The 19,952-nt window shown below is 46.4% G+C and overlaps 1 protein-coding gene across 6 annotated transcripts in view; it reads right to left on the bottom strand.

Moving 5' to 3' along the window:
• The window catches only part of PRICKLE2 (prickle planar cell polarity protein 2), a 329,432-nt gene that overhangs the window by 118,075 nt on the left and 191,405 nt on the right, over positions 1-19,952 (bottom strand). The window lies entirely within an intron of this gene.

Consider the following 19,952-nt stretch of genomic DNA (forward strand, 5'->3'; position numbering starts at 1 on the left):
CCGTGACGTCAGCAAGTCAGTCACGGCATCTGGACGTCCCGTCCCGCTGCCCAGCACCGAGATTTATTTACATGTAAATTAGCCTCGCCTTCCAAATCAATAATCCCCGAGCCAGGGAGAAGGGAAGAAAGCCTTCTCGGGATGCAAAGGCCCTAGCTCTGTAACCTCTGAAGGAATACAAAAATAACACCGGTAAGAAGAGAGGCTTTAAAGATACATGCCTTTTTTTTTTTTTTTTTTTCCTTTTTTAAAGGCTGTGCTCTTATGTGCTGGGGATCAAATCTGGGCAGTTATCAACCTGAGCGCCTGTTTCAGATTATATTATGCACCAACCCAGGAGTGGAATCCTAGCTCGTCTTTTCCTCCCCCAAAACTGTGTCGAGTCTTCAAATGCCTCTACTTTTCTCTTTTTAACTTTCATTTCCGGGTGTTTGCTGGCTGGAGACTAGGTCCTCCTCGAATTTTTGTGCACGTCTGAAATAAAACACAAGACTACCTTCCTCAGGTGCCTGGGTGATGAATGAGTCATTCCCTCCCTTAACCCCTGACCCTAGCTCCTCCTGAGTAGAAGAGACGAGAGAGCATAAATCAGCCCAGGGGCATTTGAGGACCCTGAGACCCTTAGAGAGCACTGCTTCCATTCTTCCATTTTACAGATTCTGAAACTGAGGCTTCGAGTAGAGAAGGGTTTTTTTTCCCATAGTCACAATGGGACTTCAGCAAGGACAGGCTAGAACTCACATTTTCCGGATCTCCGACCAGACCTTTGGGTCTCTAATTGGATCTCTAACTCCCCATCTGCTGCACCAACAGGGGCCCATCCAAGGAATCATGAAGAAAGAACTCAACAGGGCTGGGAAGTCCTGGGTCCGAATCCCAGCTTTAATTTATGCAAGTGATGGGACCCTGGACTAGTAGCTTAACTCTTGGGGGTGTTCAGTTTCTTCACGTGTACCAACCCTTCATTTAGTATGTTCTGAACACCTGCTCTGTGCCATACACTGTTCTGAGGACTAAGCACAGACACCGTGTTTGCTCTCTCCTAGCTCAGAGTCTGAGGCAATAAAGTAAAAATATTGAATGCAACCATAGTGAGCATTGACACGATATCACACTCACTAAATAACAGTTCTTTCCGACATTTTGGATGAAGTAAAAAAAAAAAAAAATCACCAAGGCCTTCTTTCCACTAGGATGGTCATTGTTTCTATCCTTGGAGTATTTCCATGGTCATCTTTTACTGTTTAAAATCAATTGTTCTTTCAATGCTGCCTAGGCGGTATGCTGGGCCAGGGGAGAGCCAAGAGCAAGCCAATATGCCTACCCTGTGCCTGAGATCAAGGGAGTGCTGCGGGTTCCTTAGGTGGTGCGTGAGGGGGATAGGGGGGACTGGGGAAGCTAGGAGACAGGTGTAGTCCATCATGCACAGAAGTGTCCCCGAGGACAAAGCAGCCAGCACGGTTCCTTGCCCATACTCCCCGGACTGAAGAACCCACTCTGATGAGCTCTGCCCCTCCAGCTGGAGTTCCTGAAGCTTCAAATGAATTTCTTTGTCAGATGTGGGGAAGTTTAAATTATGTCTTTTGTTATACGTAATTGTATTAATAATGCTTAATAACTTCTTTCAGAATGCCTCTCTCCGGTTCAGAGAAGACCTTTCATGGTGAAAATCACGGGACTGGCGTAACTCTTCACTAAGAGAAACAGAGTACAAACCAATGAGCAACACTCTGCGTTCGGTCTCCATCGTGCAGAGCTCAGGGCATGTGGGGAAGCGGACGGTTCCCCTAGACCTGAGTATCCTTCAGGATACTTCAGGATCAGCAAATACAACAACTGGGGGCCACCAATGGCAATGAGGCATCCTACCCTGGTGTGGCCATGGAGAAGTCACTTCAACTTTCTATGCCCGTGTCCCAGTTTCTTCATCTGAAGGCGAGCCCACTACTCTTTGGTGTACTTACTATCATATGAGAATGCTGAGAAGCAGTTCACAAGCGACTGGCAGGAAAGCAATGAAGAGGCAGGCTGGCACGTGACTACCAACTTTACAAGAGTTCACAAAATAACATGGGGGAGGGAAGCTATGGCCTGGGGACGGGCCCCGGCTCTGATATTAGCTGACTGCTGATGAGGGGCCATACGTTTTCAGGTACAGAGGAGGGAGAGTAATAGTGCCTACCTTTGCAGAGCTGTTTAGAGAATCAAATAATCCTCAGTAGGAAGCATTTAGCACTGAGCCTAGCACACAGCCAACATTCCGTAAACGTGAGCTCTTGGTAGGGGACGTAATGATGTTTTTGCTGTTAACTTTGGCATTAATTAGTTACCTGACTAGGCAAGGTTCAAAATATGGGAGCAACCGGGTTGATGGAGAAATGCAACATCCTCCCTACTCCTAGGGTAGAACTCAAAGTTCCACCCAACGTGGGTGAGCTGCTGACATGCTCTTCCCACGTGAAACAGCGCAAATATTTGCAAGCGCTATGAAACTAGGGAAGAAAGCAGCAAAAATGACCAAGAGGCACTGGGGGCCTCCTCCTCTGAAGCTGCACAACACGGCCAGACAGCTATATTTCTGGCAAGCAAAGACACTTCATCCATCATTCAGGTACCCATTCACTCATTAAATGAGCTCCTACTATTAGTCACTGTGTGAGGCCTCAGGGACATCACGGTGACCAAGACAGACGTGAACCCTGCCTTAAAAAAAGCTTAGGAATGAGAGGGGAAGACAATTAAGCAAGCAATTAGAGCAAGGGTGATGCATGTCAGGGGAGGGCACGTGCTGGGTTCTCAAAGGTCTAAAGGCAGTCAGGAGGGGGACGGTGCAAAAGCATGCTGAAGTCCTTGTGACAGCATGTGCTCTGTGAGCACAGCTTGGTGATGGGGAATCTGGACAGCTATGCATCATCCTGTACAGATTGCTGAAATGATAAAGCCTACAGATCAGTAATTCTTCATGACCATGATATTCATCCTGGCCACCATTCTACTCAGAATTTTTATTTTTATTTTCTTAAATTTTCTCTTAACATTTATTTATTTTTTAAAGACAGAGAGGGGCGCCTGGGTGGCTCAGTCGGTTAAGCGGCCGACTTCGGCTCAGGTCATGATCTCGTGGTCTGTGAGTTCGAGCCCCGTGTCGGGCTCTGTGCTGACAGCTCGGAGCCTGGAGCCTGCTTCAGATTCTGTGTCTCCCTCTCTCTCTGACCCTCCCCCGTTCATGCTCTGTCTCTCTCTGTCCCAAAAATAAAATAAACGTTAAAAAAAAAAAAAAGACAGAGCATGAGCAGGGGAGGGGCAGAGAAAGGGAGACACAGAATCTGAAGCAGGCTCCAGGCTCCGAGCTGTCAGCACAGAGCCCGACACGGGGCTCGAACTCACAGACCGCGAGATCATGACCTGAGCCGAAGTCGGCCGCTTAACCGACTGAGCCACCCAGGCACCCCGCTACTTAGAATTTTTAGAAAATATACTATTAGTAGGGTGCCTGGGTCGCGAAGTCAGTTAGGCATCAGACTCTTGGTTTTGGCTCAGGTCATGATCTCACAGTTGATTAGCTCGAGCCCCCACATCAGGCTCTGCGTTGTGACAGCTCAGAGCCTCTTTGGGGTTCTCTCTCTCTCTCTCTCTCTCTCTGACCCTCCCTGGGCTTGTCCTTGCTCTTGCTCTGCCCCTCTCTCCCAAAATAAATAAACTAAAAAAATGAAAAATAAAAGAAAATACACTGTTAGGTACTAGACAAAGTGAGACCACAACTTCTTGGAAATGTCAGAGACCTGGCAAACTGGGACAAAACTCACAGTGGTTTTTACAAAAACAGAGTGAAATTTCACATTCACAACAGCAAACCTCTTGGTAGGGGGTGGCAGGGAAAACAGGCAATACATATGAGACACTCAGTATAGCATCTATTGGGATCTGTGAAATTTAGGACACTCTTGTGGAGACAAGGACACAAGTGCTGACCTTCAGAACTTTCTGTTTGGATAGAAACTAAGCTATTTACATAAAGTGGCTGAAACTGCATACTGCATATAGGAAGAGAGGCACAGAAGACTAGATTAATTGTGGCTGACATGACCAGAAGTCAGGGAAAGTAGGATTTGAGTTAGGTTGAAGGTCAAAAAAATCTTTTTTTTTTCTTTTGGAACAGGAAAACATTTTTATATTGGGGGCGGGGGGGGGGGGAGGCCTTACACAGCATGACACAAAATCCAGAAGCCATAAAGGAAAAGTCTAATTGCCAAGGTCAAATTTGAGCTGCTGGAAAGGGTATTGCAGGCAGGTGGAAAACAAACATGAGAGACCAGGGTTAGCATCAACGCAGAATTCAAGATTTGTCTGCAAGGACACAAGACAGGGGAAAAGCACCAAAGGTATGCTGGCGAGCGCTGACCAAGAGGGCGCTCCCCACATTAAGGGAAATCAGATCGGCTTTGCATTCCGGCCAGCAACTGTCAACATCTTGCTAGAGGACTGCAGGGAAGGGTGAGCGAATCACTGCTGGGCGGCTTCTAGAAGAGAAGGGTACATGAGGACTGTGAGGCAGTGAGGACTGTGGCCCCCTAGATGAAAGCTCTGTGGATGATAGTCATGGTGACAACCGTCTGTCTCCACTGCTAGAGGGGTAGAATAAGATGGAATGGGGACTTAAAAAAAATTTTTTTAATGTGCATTTTTGAGAGAAAGGAGAGAGATACTGAACACAAGCGGGGCAGGGGCAGACAGAGAGGGAGACACAGAATTCGAAGCAGTCTCCAGGCTCCAGGCTCCGAGCTATCAGCACAGAGCCTGATGCGAGGCTGGAACCCAGGAACCATGAGACCATGACCTGAGCCAAAGTCAGAGGCTTAACAGACTGAGCCACCCAGGCGCCCCCTAGAACGGGAACTTTAAATGAACTAAAAACAAATTTCATCTGGACTCAAGGAAGACGTTTGACCACTGACATGGTAAGAACTGGCATGGGTCACCCAGAGCAATGGAAGCTTCCTGGTCTCAGAAGCACTTTCAAAAAAGAAAGAGCAACAGTCCCCTCTGGTTTAGATTAAGCACCTCCTGGCCCTGCTACTGTGAAATCCTCATGACCGTAAGGGAGATCACCCGTGTTTCAAACCACGCATCTAACAAAGGTCATGTGTTCAGTTTAGTTTATTTTATTAAAAAAAAAAGTATGTGTGTAGAATATATTAGATATTATCCACGTAATTATAAAATATAAACTATACATAATTCATTTTATAATTACATGGATAATATCTAATATAGCCTACACACACTTTATATTATATATATATATTTATACTTACATATATTATATATATAATATATTATATAAAGCACATTCTTGAAAACCTTATATATATATTATATATATGTGTGTGTGTGTATATATATATATATATATATATATATATATATACACACATATATGGAGGGATAAATATATATACATATGTATAGATTTCATATAGTTTCAAAAAATCCCCAAATTTCAAAATGTAGTAAATTTTCTAGAGAGGGGGAGGGGAGGCTGACAAGTCTTTTATTAGCAGGGGCTGGACTGGGATGCAGTACACACACAGTTGTAATCTCAGTGGTGTCACATTAAAGATTGAGTCCTCACTCATGCAAAGTCAGCTGGAGGTGCAGGCGATCTCCAGGTACCTCCATTCCAAGCAGTGACTCAGGGATCTAGTCTGCTTCCTCCTTGTGTTTCTGTGGCTTCAACACCTTTATTTTCATTTTATTTTTTTTTTAACGTTTATTTATTTTTTTGAGACAGAGAGAGACAGAGCATGAGCAGGGGAGGGGCAGAGAGAGAGAGGGAGACACAGAATCCAAAACAGGCTCCAGGCTCCGAGCGGTCAGCACAGAGCCCGACGCGGGGCTCGAACTCACGGACTGTGAGATCATGACCTGAGCCGAAGTCGGACGCCCAACCGACCGAGCCACCCAGGCGCCCCTTCAACACCTTTAATATCCAGGTTACAGCGACAGGAGAAGAGAGAGCCGGGGGTGCGTGTAGGTGCTTTAGCCTGGAGGCAAATGATGCCACTTCTATTGATGAACTTGTCACATGACCTCAACCGACTGCAGAGGGGCTGCGAAGTACAGGCCCCGGAAAGAAGAGGCAAGAAGAGATCACGGGGAACCCTGTTACCATGTACCACAGCTGTCCATTTTTATTTTCGCCATGTAAATCCATTAGCACGCTATACTAAAGCCATAATGTCTTAAAATAAAGGGATATTTAATACCAAAAAAAAAAAAAGATGATAGTTCTAAATGAATACTAGAGATCAAAGATGCATCAGTTTTGCTCCAAAAAGAAACAACAAAAACCACAGTCAGGATTTGTATGAACTCTCAAGCAATAGCAGCCAGCCCACATAACCATACAGATAATAAACTTGGGAGGCGTCTATAATGCAGGTAAAGATACAGGCAGTGCCCACCAAGGGCAGGTAAAGATCCACAAGGCACCCACAAAGGTGGAGCTGCCTGCCCAAGAAAGAAATGCTCCAAAGAGATTCTCCTCGATAGTTCCTAACCACTTTTCCAATTAGGACTTACAAGAAAAAATCTGCCTCTTGCAACAGAAAGACCTAAATTCCAATGTGCCTCTATAACCTCCTCCCTGCATGACGCGGTAACAACAGCCACTCATCTTTTCTAAGCCTCAGGTGTTCCATCTGCAAAATGGAGACATCTATCTACCAAGGGTTTGGGTAAATGAGATGAGTTAAAGTATATAAAGGACTCTGAGGAGTATCTAGCATCCAGTTAGTATTAATGTTACTCCCCACTTGGTTTTCAGACAAGGGGGCAAGAATGAGAGGTGCCAACATAAACTGTACAATCGCTTGTGACAAACTTAAGGAACGACCCACCCCAGCACCCCTTATTTATTGCCCATTTAAGATTCCCAATCATAAATGTTTCTCAGGCCATGGACGCATTTCTGAATCGCATGAAAAATAATCTGGCACACCCTAAAACCAAAAGAAAGGCCTTCCTTTCCTCTTTTACGCCATTTTAGGAATCTGCCTCATCTCAGACATTTTCATCATTCTTGATCCCGCTAACCTAACGCACCAAATTCTACCACGGCCTCTTATCCTTTTTTAATTACATTAATTAAAAGGAGAAGTGTGGACCGGCGAGCATGGACAAATCAAAATGAAAGACTGCTAAAGATCTTGCTCCCTCCTCCCGGAAAGATTAAAAGCTGCATCAATGATTTAAACATGCTTTGCACTGCACATTTCCACGAAAATATTGTGAAACTGACACGATGTGGTAGCAAACACTGCTTTTGTTTCAGAAAAAGAAAGCTGTACTTATTACAGCAGCTTTTTGGAAGTCCTCATTTTCATGAAACAGCTGAGTAGCAACGTGAATTTTCTCTTGGAAAGGACCAGAAGAACGAGCAAGAGCCACACAGGGATGCTTCGTTTTTCCAGCACTTCCTAACTGGAAGCACGAGAGCTTCTACAGGCTTCTCTTGGGAGAGCGAGCTGGCAAAATGGAAGATACCCCAGAAAAAAAGCTGAAAAACTCTCTACCTCAGAAAATAGCAAACTTGAAGCACCCGGGTGGCGCGGTCAGCTGAACATCCAATTCTTGATCTCGGCTCAGGTCATGATCTCACGGTTCGTGAGTTCAAGCCCCACATTGGGCGCTGCACGGACAGCTCAGAGCCTGCAGCCCACTTCAGATCCTCTGTCCTCCCCCCTCTCTCTGCCCCTGCCCCCCCCCAAAAGTAAACAAACATTAAAAAAAAAAACCAAACAGGTGTGTCCCAATCAGGATGTGGTGTGTTGGGAATCACTCACTATTAAAAACAAAGAGAAATACAGAAGGTTCCCTGGACCTCCAGATTAGTTCAATGCTTTTGTAGAAAACTCATAGTATTGCTTTCTTAGGTAAGCCCTTTGCTTTAGAACTCTTGTCCTGTTTCAGAGATCTATGATCCATCCTTGGTTAATGTTCATGATTACTTGATTAACATCTCTCTCTGACCAGACTGCACGCTCTCTGAGGGCAGGGATTGTGCCTTTTTTTTTTTTTTTTTTTTTTGGCATGTTGTTCTGTTCCAAGCATCTAGCACCGTGCCTGGCGACCCGCCAGCTTCTAAATATTTGCTGAATGAATAAAAAGTCTGACGATAATTCTATCTGGAAATCAGAGGGAATTCAGGATTTCTTCTGTAAGAACATTTCTCTGCTCATTTGCATACCCACATGATTCTGTGAGTGGGAAAGAAAAGGACAGATTTACCCTCTCTGAAGCACTTTCTTAGCTTAGCTTCCATGATGTCACATTCTCCTGGCCTCCCTTCTACCTTGTGGCTGTACTTCCGGAGTCTCTTTGGCTGGTTCCTCCTCTTCTTCCTGACACCGAAACACTGGCATATCCCTGGGCTCAGCCCTCGGACTCTTGCTGTCCTCTATCTACGTGCACTTCCTTGATCTGCTCTAGGGTCTTCGATTCCACTCGAGACCAGCCTCTTCTCGAACTCAGGGCTTACGAATCCCCCTGCATTCACATGTGGATGTCTAAAGACTTCTCAAATTTAACAAGAGATCAGTTCTTCATCCCCTCTACGGACCTGTTCTGCCTGCCAGATTCACTATCATGGTTAATGGCAGCTCCATTTTTCCAATGGATGAGAACAAACACCTTCAAGTCGTCCTTCACCTGTTTCCTCCTCTTCCCCCTGACATCGAATCCAGGAGTTGGCACGCCACATCCCATTGGCCAAACCTGCTCTGCTTCGTGTTTTTGTAAACGCAGTTTTACTGGAACACAAGCATGCTTATTTATTTATGCATGTCTACGGCCACATCCAGGTTTCGACAGCCGTGTGGAGTAGTTCCAACAGGGACTGTGTGGCCCCAAAAGCCTAACATACTTACTCTCTGACCCCTTTCACGGAGTATTTCTCGACCCTTGACTAGTCCTGCGGGCTCTAGCCTCAAATGCAGAACCGAACACTTTCCCACTACCGCCAATATCCAGCCCCTGCTCCAAGCCAGGCTATCTCCCTCCTGGATGGAGACGCGAGCCACCATCAGCTCTTCCCTCCACCTGGACCCTTTGTGGTCTATTCGCAAAGCTGCGACCATAGTGATTCTCTGAAAATGAACAGAGCGCGTCACACTTGTGCTTAAACTTCATCAATGCTGGTCTTCTCAGCGTATGCGCCTTGGGACGGATCCCCCACGGCTTCTCTGATACTACTCTTGCTACTCTCTGCTTTGCTGGCACATGGACAGGGGTCCTCAGACACACCAGGCACATGCCCGTTGCCAGGTCTTTGCAATGTTTAATTGCAATGCCAGGTTCCTCCCGCAGACAGCAGCATGGCTCCCTCTCCTACCTTTTCACGTCTTAAAAGTGTCACTGCAGTGAAGCCTTACTATCCTATCCCATGACGTCCTTCCTCCCACCTTCCTAATGCTACCAAACCTTTACCCTACTTTATGTTTCCTTCAGCACTTGGCACCCCTTAAAAAAGTTTTACTGAAATATAATTTACAGATCGCACCGTTCACCCATTTCAAGTATACATCCGATAGATTTTAGTATATTCATAGACTCATGCCGCCCCGATCACAATCTAACTGTAACACACTTTCACCAGCCCTTCGTGCCTCAGCCGGGAGTACTCCTTCCCCATTCGTCCCAGTATTCCAGCCCCGAACAGACACTGGAACGTTCTTTGTGGCTACAGATTTGCCTATTCTGGGCATTTCACATAAATGGAAGCATACAGTAAGTGGCCTTCGGTAACTTTTTTTCTTGCACTCAGAGTAGTATTTTCAAGGTTCATCCACGCAGTAGCTTGTACCAGAGTTTCATCCACTTGTACTGCTGAGCAATATGCCATTGTACAGATGTACGTTTTATTCACCAACTCATCAACTGATGGAAACGTGGGCAGTTGCCACTTCTTGATTATTACCAATAAGGCTGCCATGAGCAGTTGTGTACAAGTTTTTTTTGAGGATGCATGTTCCACTTTTCTTGGGGATGTATCAAAGAATGGAGTTGCTGGGACATATGGTAATTCTGTTTAACATTTAAAGGGAGCACCCATATCTCTGCCAAGACTTAAGAATCTTGTTAATTCTGTGAGGGTTCACTTGTTTCTGAAAAGTTTTCTCCTGCTGCTCTCAAGATTTTCTCTTCGGGGGGCACCCGGGTGGCTCAGTCAGTTAAGCGTTGGACTCTCGATTTTGGCTCAGGTCATGACGGCAGGGTCCTGAGTTCAAGTGCCGCATGGGGCTCCGTGCAGACAGTGCTGAGTCTGCTTGGTATTCTCTTTCTCTCTCTCTGCCCCTCCCCCACTTGCACACGCGTGTGTTCTCTCTCAAGATAAATAAATAAAAAAGATTTTCTCTTAGTCTTTCAGTATTCTGACTATGACGTTATCTCAGCGTAGATCATTTTAAATTTACCTACTTGGACTGCATTAGCTTCTTGGATGTGTAGACTAATAATTTTCATCAGATTTGGAAGTCTGCCACTATTATTTCTTCAAGTATTGTTTTTTCTGCTCCTTTTTCTCTCTTTAGCTGATCCCAGATTTCTAAAACATTCCATTCAGGTAATCAAACCATCACACTGCATACCTTAAACCTTATGCAATGACGGATGCCAATTGTTTCCCAATAAAACTGGAGAAGTTTTTTTTTAAAAAGCTCTTTTCATTTTTCTTTTTTCTCCCTACTCCTCAGATTGTATAATCTTTATTGATCTACCTTCAAGTTTTCAGTTTCTTTCTTCCTCTGGGCTAAAATCTACCAATGAGCCATTCATGTAAAATTTTCATTTCAATTATTATACTTTTCAACTCCAAAATTTCCATTTTTTAATTTTTTTTAAATGTATTTATTGGGGCACCTGGGTGGCCTCAGTCGGTTTAGTGTCCGACTTCGGCTGAAGTTATGATCTCACGTTCATGAGTTCAAGCCCCGCATAGGCTCTGTGCTGACAGCTCAGAGCCTGAAGCCGGCTTTAGATTCTGTGTCTCCCTCTCTCTCTGCCGTTCCCCATTCATGATCTGTCTCTCTCGCTCTCAAAAATAAGCACTAAAATTTTTTTTTAAATAAAAGTTTATTTTGAGAGGGACAGAGAAAGTGAGCAGGGGAGGGGACGAAAGAGAGAAAGAGAGAAAGAGAGAAAGAGAGAAAGAGAGAGAGAGAGAGAGAGAGAGAGAGAGAGAGAGAGAGAGAGAGAATCCCAAGCAGGATCCACACCATCAGTGCAGAGACTGATGTTGGGTTCAAACCCACAAACCGTGAGATCATGACCTAAGCTGAAACCAAGAGTCAGATGCTTGACTGAGCCACCAACACGGCCCGAAAATTTCCATTTTTCAATATTATTTTTTAAAACAGTTTTGCATTATTGATATTCTCTATTTGATGAGGCAACGCCATCATGTTTTCCTTTCACTCTTTAGATATCGTTCCCTGTAGTCCTTTGGACATATTTAAAATTGCTGCTTTAGAGTCTTTGCCTGCTAAATCTGACATTTAGACACCTTCACAGGCTGTTTCTTTTCCTTGCTTTTTCCCTATGTGCCAGACTTTTCTATTTCTTTGTATGACTCATGGTATTTTGTTGAAAACTGAACATTTCACATAATATAGCAATTCTGGATACTGATTCTCTCCTCCCTTTTCTGGAGCCTGCTGTTATTGATGTTTATTTGTTTAGTGACGGACTAGACAAGGTGAGTGAAGTCTATCTCCCCGGCAGTGTGCAGCCTTTGACGTTGCTACTCAGAGGGCATGACTATAGTCTCCCGGAGCGCCTGGCTGGTCCCTATTGGCATCACACCCAGCTGTTAGCCTCCACTAATTGTTACCTGACCGTTCTATTATTTTTGACAACACCCTGGGGCACACAATGCTCCACTGTTTGATCTAAGGTAGGGCTTCTTGGTAGGGTGTAGGGTGTTGTCGGTCTCTGAGGTGCCCTTCCCAGGGTGAAATCGTAGCCCTGGACTGACAGGTCGGTAGAGAGAGCGCCCCATCTTCTTGGCTGCATACTGTCAGAGCACAGTATGCATCACGATGATTTTTGATGGGGGTAAGGGGCAGGAGGAGGTGAGGGGGTCACGGCTCACAAGCCACAGACTCACTCTTCTTACCAAGACTTAGTAGATTTTCTTGAACAGGTATTTCCGCATTTGCTACACACCCTCAGGACAATTTTAAATAGTTGTTGGTTTTTTTTAAATAATTTTCACAATCAAAGGATTATTTCCCTGGTTAAAGTGTCTGCTGTGTTCCTCAAACCGTCATTTTGGAAGTTGATGCCCAGGACTTAGTACTCTTAAATCACTATGTATTTTATTTGTTTATGTTGCTATATGCTCTGTCTCCCTATGGCGACCTAGAAAGTAAGCTCTAGGGGACGGCAGGCAGGATTTTTGCGGTTTCTTTGAGCACTCTATCCTCAAAACCTGGAACAGTGCCTAGCACACAGTAGGCCCTCTGAAAATATGGTTGAATGAAGTGCCCATGACCCACAGCCTATTCTATGCATGTCACGGTCGATCATAAACTGCCAGGGCTGATGATCCATTTACGGTTGTGACAATTATGAGTAACTGCAGTCCTTTATGTCCACGTAACAGATTTTTTTGCAATTTTCTCAGAAGCAGATCACAGCCCTGGGAAACTGTCACACCTGTGAATGTCATCAGGCAGATGACTGATGGAGGAAAAAAAGAATGAGAAGTGCAGATATGGTATACGTATCGCTCAACCCACGGTACTGGATTCTGCCTGTGTTCCTTTTCATCTTAAATCTGCTTAGCATCTATAAATAGCTATAAAGGACATCTAGTTTAAAAGAGAGCCCTGCTACAATGAAACTAGCCCTGAACTTGGAATCAGGAAATCTGTGTTTGATTCTGGGCTCTGGCTCTTGCCGTCTGTGTGACACTGGGCAAGTTGCTTAACCTCTCTGTTCTTGAGAACCCTTCTCTGAAAGATGTGAGCAATGGTTATAACCGTAACACCTCTTGTTGTAGGAGTTCAAATCATCTTCACCAAGCACTTTGTGCAGCAGGAACACACAGTAAGCTTTAGAAGCTATTATCATTATCTGTAAAACAGTCATCACAGGCCTGCTACTTAGGGCATGGGGATGATCGGTCCATCCCATGGCATCATGCGATGCCTTGTGCAAAATGGCCTATCAGAACTGCAGAAGCAAGTCTTCCTGGGCTGAGAAAAAGCCCTGCTAATGTTTGTTCCTGTTCCAGTCCACCTTTCTTTTTTTTTTTTTTTTTTTAATTTTTTTCAACATTTATTTATTTTTTGGGGAGAGAGAGAGACAGAGCATGAACAGGGGAGGGGCAGAGAGAGAGGGAGACACAGAATCGGAAACAGGCTCCAGGCTCTGAGCCATCAGCCCAGAGCCCGACGCGGGGCTCGAACTCACGGACCGCGAGATCGTGACCTGGCTGAAGTCGGACGCCTAACCGGCTGCGCCACCCAGGCGCCCCTCCAGTCCACCTTGCTACTCCTGCAAGCCTGTGTTGCCACTTGTCAACCTGCAGACTAAATGAGGCCCTGCAGCAGAACCTGGGAATCCTGCCTCGAGACCCTCACTTGCCCCAGGCAGGAAGTTCCTGGGACGAGGCCACCATTTTCAACACTGCCTCCCAGCTACCCATCTTGCTCAGCTGAGAGCCAGGACAAGACAAGGTGCGGACTACCAAAACCAGGAACCAGAACCCGAGAGTCCAGCCCAAAGGAGCAATGGGAGAGGTTCAGTTATGCACCGTCACGCGCCTCCCTATAGAGAAGCTGGTAGCGTTCGACCTAACGTGGGGGAGTCCAACCCGCCGCGACAGCCAGGATCTGGAGGAGAGAGACAAGGTCCCAGGTAGCCAGGGACCTCTGGATAACAGGGGGTCTGTCAGGCAGGATGTGTTCAAGGGCAAAACCGGACTCTGCCCCCTCGTTAGCTGTATGAACTCTGACAAGTCCCTTTCCTTCTCTGAGCCTCTTCTAACAGTCTCTGCCTCATGGACTTTATGGATTATAGGAGGTAATACAGGTAAACCCGCCAGGCACACAGCAAGTTCTCAAAACAAAACAAAAAAAAATGCTTATGGAAACTGAATGTAAACATACCAGCAGTCGGCCTCTGCGTAGCGAGGGTGTCTGGAGCCCTCCGGTTTGAGGGACCATCAGCACACACACCATCGGTCTGCCCAGGCTGACGCTTCCCGGCCCCTGAGATCCCGGACAACCAGGCGATTTACATGCTGACTTGTTTATTCTTCCTGCTCCTCTAGATGCCACTGCGCAGCAAGCAGGAGCCCTGCTGGGGCATCCTCAGGGTCGCCAGGGGCCAGGCCCGGGTGGATGTCAGAGCAGGCTGCCACGGTGAATTATTTAGCACCCCTTCTTCAAGGCAGCAGCCGGGCTCACCCGCCAGGAGCCACATTCCTCGTCCCTTAAATGGCACACACAGAGCCCTGCTGGGGGCTGACGCTGGCGCTCTTCACTGTTCAGCTCAGCACAGCTGGAGAGGCTGTGCAAGGAAAGGCTGTTAGGAGCCCGGCCAACAATAAGATACACAGAGGGGGTTCGGCTAGCTGGGATGAGAGTGAGCCACATTACTGGCAACCAGAAACACCAAGAATAGAAGAAGCTTACAGTCAGCCCGTGGCTGGAGTCAGCTGCTCAGAAAACACACACACAGGAAAAGGAATGTGTCTTGGAGAGATCCTTGGGCACAGCCAAATCAGAGCCACCAGGTGCTAGCACAGACCTTCCAAACACCCAGTCTTCGGGGATCTCTAAGCTGCTATCAGGAGTGCGTAGCCCTAGGGACAGAGCTGGAGACGTTTACGAGCCGAATTTACAGGTGACGTTTACTACATACACAACCTCTGATAGAATCCTCAGGACAACCTTCAAGGTTATACCAACAGTATAAGGAAAAGGAGTTCTAGATAAGGAAACGGAGGCTTGGAGAAATCAAACGTTTCGGAAACTATTTCCTTCTTCTTCTATTCATCGCTCCTCTGAAATTTTCTCACTTAGCTTGCTGAGCCCATTCTTCCCATTCCACCTGAGGTTCGGGTTGATCTTGGTGTGAGAGATCTTACTCCAGAACTAGCAGGCAAGATCCCTGTGCTTGTCATGAATGCAGGGTGAGCCGGCTATCGCCCCTCTGGACGGCAACGCTGACGTCGGAAATACTGAATACTTTGCACACAGCTAGAAGCCCTTTGCAGGCAGTGGAGTTGGTCCAGGACGGATCCCAAAAGATGCTCTTCAAATTGAGGAAATGTAACAGTTCTGGAGGGCTAGAAAGATTCACAAAACTCCTCAAGGTTCCTGTGTGGGCTGTGCAAGGCCTCAGTGAGTCTGACCTAGGGGTTCTATGGAATTCATTGCTCTCCACTGGCCAACAGAGTCATCCACTCGATAGGGCTGGAGCTTTGGGACCCTCCCAAAAGCATGGTGTTTCTAAGTCCCTGCTTCCCAAGGTAGCATCTTAGGCAGCATCGGCTTCACCAGGGAGCCTGCTGAATGGGCAGGTTCTTGGGACCTACCCGGACCCGCTGAATCAAGAGTGGAGCCTGGCGGTCCAGAGGAACTCCACGCAGATTTAACTGTGAAAAACGATGGTCTAACTAATCTCCAGCACCGGCTGTTGAGGCCAACAAGAGGAAGAAAGTGTGACACTGGATGACCAATGAGGTGTCTCTGGTGAATTCTGATGGAGGCCGAATTCGGCCCACTTGTGTTTTGTTGGACCTACGTCGCGGGCCGGGAAACTGTCAAGAGCCCAGCAGTATGGATGTTAGGCTCTGAAGGCCATAGAGTCTCTGTCACAACTCCTCAGTGCTGCTACCTGAGCAGGAAAGCCGTCACACACCATCTGTGAGCAAGCAGGGGGCGGGGCTTATTCCTATAAAACTTTAAACAGGTGCCGGTCGAAACTGGGCTGCAGGGTGTGGTTTGCCAACCCCCCATCCGTACAACAGCTTCTCTTCACCAAAAAAGAAAAGGACAAAAACCCTCAGAAGATCTGGTCATTCTGAGCTCAAGGTCCCAAGCCACACTGATTAGCTAGACGAGCTGAATGGGGCAGCCTTCCTTTAGCCGGGGACACTTTGGTCATAGTTCCTACCTGTTCTCTCCCAGATACCAGGGCAGAGTCCGTTCCCATTATTGTCCTGCTCACTGTCTCACTTATCTACTTACACAGACCTCAACGTGCAGGTGTTCACAAATGTGTGTATACATATTTGTGTACATGTGCATGTATATTTTTGTGCTCACCGGCTTTCAGTACTTTTGCACTATGGAGCTATCTCAGCGATCTCTAATGGGCTTTAATACCACAGCAGTATGAAGCCTGGGTTAGAATCCAAGGATAAGGGCCCCAGCCCTCGAGCTGTCCATGCGGCTGTAACCTGAACAAGAGTCTGACTCTCTCAGAGGCACAGCTTTCTCTTGTGTCCAAATGCGGGAAGCCATCCCTCCCGGGGTCGCTGCGAGAACAAGCCAGCCTTATACTCCTGGACGGCCACGCACATTATGCCTTTAGGATCAGCCAAGCAGAGGAAAGGGTTTGGTTTTGTTTTTTTCCCTCCTACATCAGGTATCTAAACAATTTCTGGAATCAAAGCGGTGCTATTCCAGTGGTCCTGTCCTGATCCACCTCTGTGCCCACGAGTCTGGGGAGAAATCCCTGCCTATGTATTACCTTGCTCGGATCAGCCGGAGGGTTCTTTGGAAAGCTCAGGATGCCAGGTGTGACTTCTGATCCCCATTTCTCTTTGCCGTAAGCAACTTAATGGATCAGAGGTCTTACTGGGAGCCGCCACCCTCATCCAGTTTTCTTTCCTCCTCTTCCCATTTCACACTGACCCAAATAAATAAATAATGTGCACATAATGATAACGATCTTTTTTTTTAAAAGAAAGAAAAGGGAATATTTAACATGACCTTCTTAGCAGTCTAGCTAAGGAATCCTGCATTTTGAGTTACGTGAAGCATACACAACATTGTGAACTATGCCTTTTTTTTGGGGGGGGGTCCTTTCCATGAAGGAAATTCCTCCACCTAACCACCTCCATCTTTCTTCCCACAGACCCTTCTCCTACGGGGTCTACTCCAGAAAATACATAAATCTCTAACTTATCTGGGTGGTATGTTTCACAAAGAGTCACAAAGATTCTTTGATTAGTTACACAGTTAATTTTCCATTTACATTACGGAGCAACAATTTATTCTACAATAAAACTAGCCAACCCTGGGAGTCCATTTCAGCCAACGCCTTGGCCAAGGGCCAAGATTCCTGGATTCTTTTGCTTTTCCCACCCAGACTCCTGCGCTGGCCTGGGCCACCAGTACTTCCCAGCTGCTCCTCTCTGAGTGCATTTCAACTGCTCCATCTCCTGTGTGTTTGTGTCACCGAGCACCAGTCTACGAATGGCAGTCGGTGGCTCCTGCCAGCGTGAATGGTGGAGCCAAGAACATACCTGGCCATCCATAAGAGCACAGGCACACTGAGAGGTTTATAAAAGGCAGGAGAGACAAGGACGAGAGAGACCGGTACGGATGCTGAGCTCTTGCCCTGACCCCGTCATCCCACGATGGACGATGATCATCTCCATTTGAGAGATGAGAAACATGAGGCTTAAGAGCAAAAGTGATGGCCCTGAGGACACACACAAAGACACGGGACAGAAATTTGAACATGGGTCTGTCTTGCGCCGAGGTCGGTGGCTTATGGATGCGGTGATGGACTAAGAGGGTTCGACTGTGATGTGCATGTGTACACGGCTCTAAAAATAGGGCTGTCGTCCCTGGAGTATGGGCACTTGTTGTTTAACTTCTGTGGACAGCGGTGAAGAGGGTGTTTCTATGCTGGGCCTAGACGAGGGTTTCTTGACCTTGATGGTCAGGACAATCTACGCCAGGTAATTGTTTATTGTGGGGGTCTGGGCCACACACGGTAGTGTTTGTTAGTCTCTCTGGCTTCTATCCACCAGGGAGGCAGGTAACACTGCTGTTCTTAGGTGTGAGAACTAGAAATGCTGAAGACACTTGTCAGGACAGTGTCCTAAAGACACAGCCAAACGTCCCCTCAGGGACAAAAATACCCCTGCTGGGAACCACTGGCCTAGAAGTAGGGCCTGCCTTGCAGAAGGTTGCTAAGGGCCTCTTTGGGGATCATATAATGTGGAGGTGAAGGGCACAAATTTTAGCATCAAACACACCTGAGTCAGAATCCTCAGGCCTGCCCCTTACTAGTTCTGTGGATGAATTATTTCATCTCTTTGAGCTTTTCGATTTAAAATGGGACAGAGAGTATAGTATTTTGAGGATTAGAGGAGAAAATGCATATGAAGGCTTTAGCAGAGCGCCTGACATAGTAACAATGCAATGATGTCAGCCGCTGTTATCATGATTAAGAAAAACAGATGTTAGAAGGTATCTAATCACATCATCTCATAGATAAATAAACTGAGGCTCAGAAACAAGAGGTATCATTTTTAATTAGGATTTGTTCTACTTCCCCAAGAACACGCATTTTTGGCCAGTTCTCCAATGCCCATGATCACTTATGCTCCATAAAATTGGGTCCTGGAGACTCCTAGTGTGTGATTTCTGAACCCCCCATGTTCGTTCAGCTCATAATTGCTAGCGTGCCAATCTGTGGTAGTCACATTATGAAACGGGACAAGCTGAGTCTTTTAGGCAAGGACCTACCATCCATTTGATGGAGCAGTGAATCAAAGGCAAGAGAACACAGGAGAAAAAGAAGCATGCAAAACTTGCATGAAATCACAGCCGTGGCTCACAGAGACCCTTCCAGCATTTGTAAGGGACAGTATCTTGGCCTCGATAGTCTGCTGAAATCAACCCTGGTTGTGGAATACCCCACGTTGTTTGAGTGTGCTCAGTGAAAACGTTTGGCCACCGCTTGGTAACCACAGCCAGAAACCCTGGGATCTCAGTTCAAGTGGGAAAACACCACCTCGATATCCTCCAATTTGTAACTCGTTTGTGCCTTGTCATTTTAAGGGAAGTTATGAGATGCGCTAGCTGGTGGAGGGAGTCGTGTAGTAACTAATGCGGTAATTAGTCTCTCGCTTGAAAATGTCCGGGATAATTATCAAGTCATATTTAGAAAGGAGCGCTCTTTGGCTGGAGTTGACATTCAATTACCCTGGATTTCGTGAGCACGTGCTGGACCTTCTGATGTCAGCCACTAGCTGATGAAAAGTAAAGGAAAAGTAGTGATAAGCCTAGACAGAAAAAAGCACATGGCTGGCGTGTGTGTGCGTGTGCGTGTGCGTGCGTATGTGTGTGAGAGAGAGAGAATGAGTACCGGTAAATTCCTATATTCCTTTAACACGCCACATCTTAGCGTGATTTACGCTTCATTTGGTCATGAGGAGACATGAAGAATAAGGCACAGCCCTTGACTTAAGCACATCATAGCTCAAAACAGAAGGATATACTTGCATACATAATACACACACATGATCACACGGAGGCGGTCGCTAGACCAATGGTTCTCAACCGAAGTGTCGTGGCATACAACAGCGTACCCTGCCTGCCTCAAAAGTGGGCCATCAGATGTTGATTAATGTGCAGAAGTTGGTTTTGCAGTCAAAGATGTCCACCTGATACCTGCCTAAAGGATGTAGAATCAGGGTATTTAGCCACCTGGTGTCAATGGGGTAACTTATTAGTAATAACAGCTAAGGGGCATCTTCCCTTAAAATGTCCTGCCAAAAATTCCAGTCTTGCTAACAGTTCCACCACAAAAAGGGCGGGGTGGGTAGAGGAGGAAGGATGGAGACCTGCTGGGGGTTTATACTGGGTTTCTCAATCTGGAAGAAACTGGGGAAAGATGGATTCGAATTCTTTGTCGTGAAG

Source organism: Felis catus, chromosome A2, assembly GCF_018350175.1.
Source record: "Felis catus isolate Fca126 chromosome A2, F.catus_Fca126_mat1.0, whole genome shotgun sequence".
NCBI classification, from domain to species: domain Eukaryota; kingdom Metazoa; phylum Chordata; class Mammalia; order Carnivora; family Felidae; genus Felis; species Felis catus.